Source organism: Schistocerca nitens, chromosome 7 (genome assembly GCF_023898315.1).
Source record: "Schistocerca nitens isolate TAMUIC-IGC-003100 chromosome 7, iqSchNite1.1, whole genome shotgun sequence".
NCBI lineage: Eukaryota > Metazoa > Arthropoda > Insecta > Orthoptera > Acrididae > Schistocerca > Schistocerca nitens.
In genome coordinates this window covers 311,281,092-311,286,830 of record NC_064620.1, presented here as the reverse complement: position 1 = coordinate 311,286,830, position 5,739 = coordinate 311,281,092, and positions in this window count along the sequence as shown.

Below are 5,739 nucleotides of genomic sequence, written 5' to 3'. Positions count from 1 at the left end.
GACACCACGCCAACCATAGTGCCAAAACACAGCATCGCCATCTATGAAAACACGACGAAACCACATGCAATAGCCCCATCTACGCGCATCCGACAGCACTACAACCACCATGTCGATCGCACCACAAAAACAGTACCGCCATCTATGCGACGCCAAGCTGACTACGACGGCGATGGGCGCACAGTACCCGTTTCCCGACCCCACCCACAAAGCCTGCATCCACTGTCCACCACAAGAGCACCAACGCCAGTCCCTGCGCCGCACGACGTCGTCCACCGACAATCACGCCACCCGCCCCCGTACGTGCCTCACGTCACCTGCCCAAATTGCAACTCCAGCGGATGAACGGCGGACTTTTCTCGCAGTCGTAAGTTGCAATCCACCCCTATATCATCCGTTTCATGAAGCGTTTTATCCAAGATGCGAAATTCCCGCTGTCCCTTACGAAGGCCGTTATGCTGTCTAACCAGTGGTGGAGTCCACCTATACTGGTAGAAGACGGGCGGCTAAATGTCCGATCTCTCAACCTTCCCGTGGTGTAAGATGTGAGTAGCCGGGCAACCGGTGAAACCAATGAGAGAAGGGCGACTCCCGTGCGGGGTGCAGACGTAGATGCAGAGGGACTGGGCAACCGGTCTCTCCAAGCTGAGTCTCGCACTCTGCTCGCCGTGGGCGCTAAGGTGTCGGACACTTGTGTCTAGTATCCTTGCTCATCGGCGAATGGCACTTGCTCGCTTCTGCGGCGCTTGCTGCGCTTCGGCCACGGCCGGTGTGCGGCGGGCGCCGCTTTTGCTTTGGCGGCGCTTGCTGTGCTCTGGCTCCGGCCGGGGTGCGGCGAGCGCCGCTTTTGCTTTGGCGGCGCCTGTTGTGCTTCGGCTCTGGCCGGGGTGCGGCGGGTGCCGCTTTTGCGTTAGCGGCGCTTGCTGCGCCCCGGCTCCGGCCGGGGTGTGGCGGGCGCCGCTTTCGCGTAAGGACATTTCGCAATGCACTAGCCATGTTGCGTGTGTCACCTGCAGAGGTTGCAAACATGTCGGGCACAAGTCTGACTTGTATAGTGTCTCTCTGCGAGGACGTGTTTCCGTCTCTGCCTGTGTGCGCTACGGAATACAATCCTCACCGTCAGGAGTGAAGTGTTACTGCGCTCGACTTATCGGACGTGGGACGCATCGCTCCAAGACACAAGTGCCACGGGAGTTTATCTTCCCACATGGAGGTACACGTGCAGAGGCAGACGGACCAAACTCGGGCCTGTCACGCCGAGCGTGCGCCTCCACCTACTGCGAGCGCTTGTAGGTGTCGGACTCGTAAGTCTAGTATCCAAGCTCGTACGTAGGATGTGCGCTTGCAGCGACGCGTGTCGACAGCTGTCGGCGCGCGGCAGCTGCCTTGTGCGCACGGTGGCGCGTCCCGTGCGGCTCGCTGGTGGTGAGTCCCTGCTGCGGCGCCGGCCTCGCACGTGCTCCGCTCGGCAACTGTCGGGCGGCAGTGCGGTTGGCCGGGGTAGCGGCGGAGCTCGTCCGCCGGCCGGGCTGCGCGCAGGCGCGCTGCTGTGCCGGCTGCGCTGTGCTGGGTCGGGTGCGGCTGGGCTGCGCGGGAGCTGCCGGCTGGCGCGGGGTGGGCGGTTGGTCTCTGACTGGCGGTCCGCTCTCGCTGCTACGCTGGCGGCGGGCGCTGGCCCTGCTGCGCCCGGTTCGGCCGGCCGCGTCCGGGCGGCTTAGCCGCGCCGTCCGGCCATACGCAATGTTGGCTGTGGTCGGTGCAGGCGGTTGGCGCGCAAAGCACAGTGGGGAGTAATGGCGGTCATCGTTCCTGCTGAAGCTGAATCTCTCTCCACAGGGGACTTATGCGGAAGCAGGCCGATGTCCACGAGCGGTGAAGGGTGTTCGACTGCGAAGCGTCTTCTGAGTTTCAGAGGATGCAACGCGGACGACGACTCGACCTCGCTCGGAGGATTCCTTGGCGGACAACTGCGAAGGGGAGGCCGGCAACGGCCATCACGACGCGGAAGTCACCGGGAGCTGCCACAGGAGGTGCGACAGTGTGCTGAAGAACTTGTACACTGGTTCTGATGGCTGCATTTGCCATGGTGGGATCCTGCCCCAAGTCGGCGAAGGCCATTCGCCTTGTCTTGGACTTCAGGACATGCTCCGCCAAGCCGGGGCGTGGTGACATGTCCCCGGTTAGGTTAGATGGGTCCAGACCTCCGAACGTCTGGGGGACCGGCCCGGCACCTGAGTAGGACCGGGTCCTTGGCCTTTGGTGGGAACCTGGACTAGTAAGTGGCGAAGGACGGAGAGTGAATCCGCTCTCCCGGAATGCGGGTGGCATTCGCCGATAAGGGAGCGGGTGAAAACTGTGGTGGTGTGGCTGTTGAAGAGGACTAGTGCGCTGTACCCACGGCGTGCTAAACCTGGCAGCTCAATTATTAGCGGCTCTTGGTCAAGGGGCGGGACCGGTGAGCGAGCTGCATGTAGCCTCCCCCCATGCCAGAGAGGCCGGTCCGGGGCAAGAGACGGGCCTCCATCTTTCACTCTCTTTGAATACGATAATGGCTGAAAATCAAGAGAGTGGTAATGTGCTTGATGCTTCCGAAACGGAAATCGAGACGAATATGACGGTCGCTGAGCGACACTCGAGATTTTTGAAATTGCTGGACTCGAGTGTTAAAAATGGAAAGATTAGCAACGTTGCCATACACCAGATAAGAGACTTCGTTGCAAATTGGGCAATTGTTCACTCCCAGTTAGAGGGGAGAGTATCGGAATTAGAAAAAGAAAATAAAAGGATTAGAAGTCAGCCTACTCGGACGTATGCTGCGGTTGCCAGAGCCCCAGTAGCCAAGGTACCGACAGCCAAAGAGACAATTCAAGAGAACATAAAAAAGGTAACGCCTACGGTCTTTATAAAACCTAAACCTGGTGAAGACATTAAAGCTGCTAAGTCAGCTTTCGAAAAGTGTGTTGATCCAAAGAAAGATAAAATCAGGATCAACAGTGTCCGTACCTCAAAGAATGTGCTGATAGTCGAGACGGCCTCGCAAGAAGACAGCCAAAAGATATTAGGCAATAAACAACTCAGTGAGAAAGTTAGGTGTGAACCTCCACGCAAGCGTCGTCCACTTATGTGTGTGTATGATGTACCTACATTTATGTCAGCAGACAGCCTGGTTGACGCGGTATATACGCAAAATTTTGATGCGTTAATGACAAGAAACGAGTTTGATGAAGAGTTCAAGCTACGTTTTAAAGTAGGGCCTCGTGGAAAGCTGACTGTACATCATGTTGTGGAGGTTTCACCGAACTTATGGAAAGCATTAACGCGCGCTGGCCGGTTGTACGTCGGCTATTCAGCACTGAATATTAAGGATTACCTGGCAGTGCCACGTTGCACAAAATGCCAGGACATAAACCACACAAATAAGTATTGTACGGAACCGAATGTCGTATGTGCCCACTGTGGCCTGTCAGGACATATTAGGAAAGATTGTCCTAATAAGGACAAAGCAGTAACATGTGTGCCATGCAAGAAACGTGGCCGCAAGTGTGGTGGACTTAAAGATTGTCCAACCCACAAGATGTTCTTGGATAGACTTATACAAAGAACAGATTACGGGGATGTTTAAAATGGTGCAAGTAAATGCCATGCGCAGCCAGATGGTTGCGCATGAGCTAAGGAAACTAGCGGAACAAGAACAAATAGATGTTATTATGATACAAGAACCGAACTCCTGTGCGGGTCGAGTCCCTGGCTTTCCTGCTACAGCACAAGTGGTTTCCTCGGGTGGGAACCCAATGAGTGCAATTATAATATTGAACAAAACTATAAAAACTACGGTATTAAGTCAATTCTGTACCGAGCATATTACGGTTGTACAACTCAATCTGCTGTCTTACAGTATGTACGTTGTAAACGTCTACTGCCAATTCAGACATGACATCAAGATTTATCTTGATCAGCTGAATTGGATCCTAAGAGTTTTAGCCGGGCAGGCTATAATTGTAGCTCTTGATGCTAATGCTAAGTCCCCACTCTGGCACAGTGATGTACAGGACGGTAGGGGTGCGGAGCTTGTTGATTTGATAATGCAAACACACATGCATGTAATAAACTTGCCTGGATACCCCCCGACCTACTCAGGGAGGGCGGGTGCAACATCAAATATTGATGTCACACTAGCAAGCGAGAGGGCAGCACCCCACGTCCATAACTGGCAAGTTAGAGAACACCTGACTGTCAGTGATCATAACTGTATAACATTTGAAATAGTGACGACCATCACAGATGTGCCAGGCGAGTGGGTGGAACGGTTCAACTATGCTCGGACAGATTGGGACCGACTCGTGCAGGTGTTCAGTCCTCCTGAGTTTGGGGAGGATATAGGTAATATTGATGAAGCTGTGGAGGAGCTGGTAAGCTCCGTGCAATCGGCTATCACACTGGCTGTACCTCGAATAGCGAGATACATCTACAGGGAGTCCACCCCATGGACCCCTGAATTGACTGTGCTCAAACGGTCAGTCAGAAGGGCGCGAAGCAACTATCAAAGGAGCTTTGCCCACGACGAACGACAATACCACCTGCGTATTTATCGTCGTCTGAAGCAGAGATACAAGGATCTGTTAGACACTACAAGGCGCCAATCCTGGGAAAGGTTTGTGAACGATCAGCTGGGAACAGACCCTTGGGGAGTTCCCTACAAAATCGTTCGGGAAAAAATTAGATCGCCCATGATGTTGTCCACGCTACGTGCTGGGAATGGTGACACGACCAAGAACTGGGAAGAAACAGCAAGACTGCTGTTGGACACATTACTGCCAGATGATATCGAGGACGAGGACTCGCAAGAGCAGCGGGTAATTCGTCAGGCGCTCTCGACTCCGTATCTTAACGATACAAACGTGTGCCCCTTCTCAGTAGAGGAGGTAGAGGCAACCATATACACCTTTGCAAGGAAGAAGGCGCCGGGTCCTGACGGGATCCCTGTGGAGATCTTACAGGGACTCGCACACTTGGTCGCCCCAGCATTAAGTCGTATTTACAACATCTGTTTACAAAGGGGCTATTATCCACTAAAGTGGAAATCTGCAGAAGTAGTAATTATCAGGAAAGGCCCTGATAAAGATCCAACGGTGCCGAAATCCTATCGGCCTATCTGTCTGCTGGATGTAATGGGCAAAGCATTTGAGAAGTTGCTCGCTGACCGTCTCCAGAGTCATCGAACTCTGCATGGTATGAGTGATAGGCAGTTCGGATTCCGAAAGGGTCGCTCCACTCAGGATGCGATCAATGAGGTTTGCCGGATTGCTCACTCTGCGACATCGAAATATGTTCTGGGCATTATGATAGACATCTCAGGGGCCTTCGACAGCCTGTGGTGGCCGGCACTCTTCTCTCGCCTAAGAGAGATTGGGTGCCCGCAGCTGCTGTATGGCTGTCTGGAGGCCTACTGTGATGGAAGGACTGCAAAGATAACGGCTCCTGGAGCCGTCGTATCTAAAAGAGTATCCCGTGGTTGTCCCCAGGGATCGGTGTGTGGTCCCATTTTCTGGGATATTAACATGGAACCTTTGTTGAACGTCCTGCAAGGAGAGACTGCAGTTCTGGGAGTCGTTGCTTATGCGGATGATCTCGCAATTCTGGTAGAAGGTGACACTCGCAATGTGATCGAAGACCGATCACGATTGGCTATTGAACTGTTAACCAACTGGTGTAAGAAGACTAAAATGTCTATCGCACCAC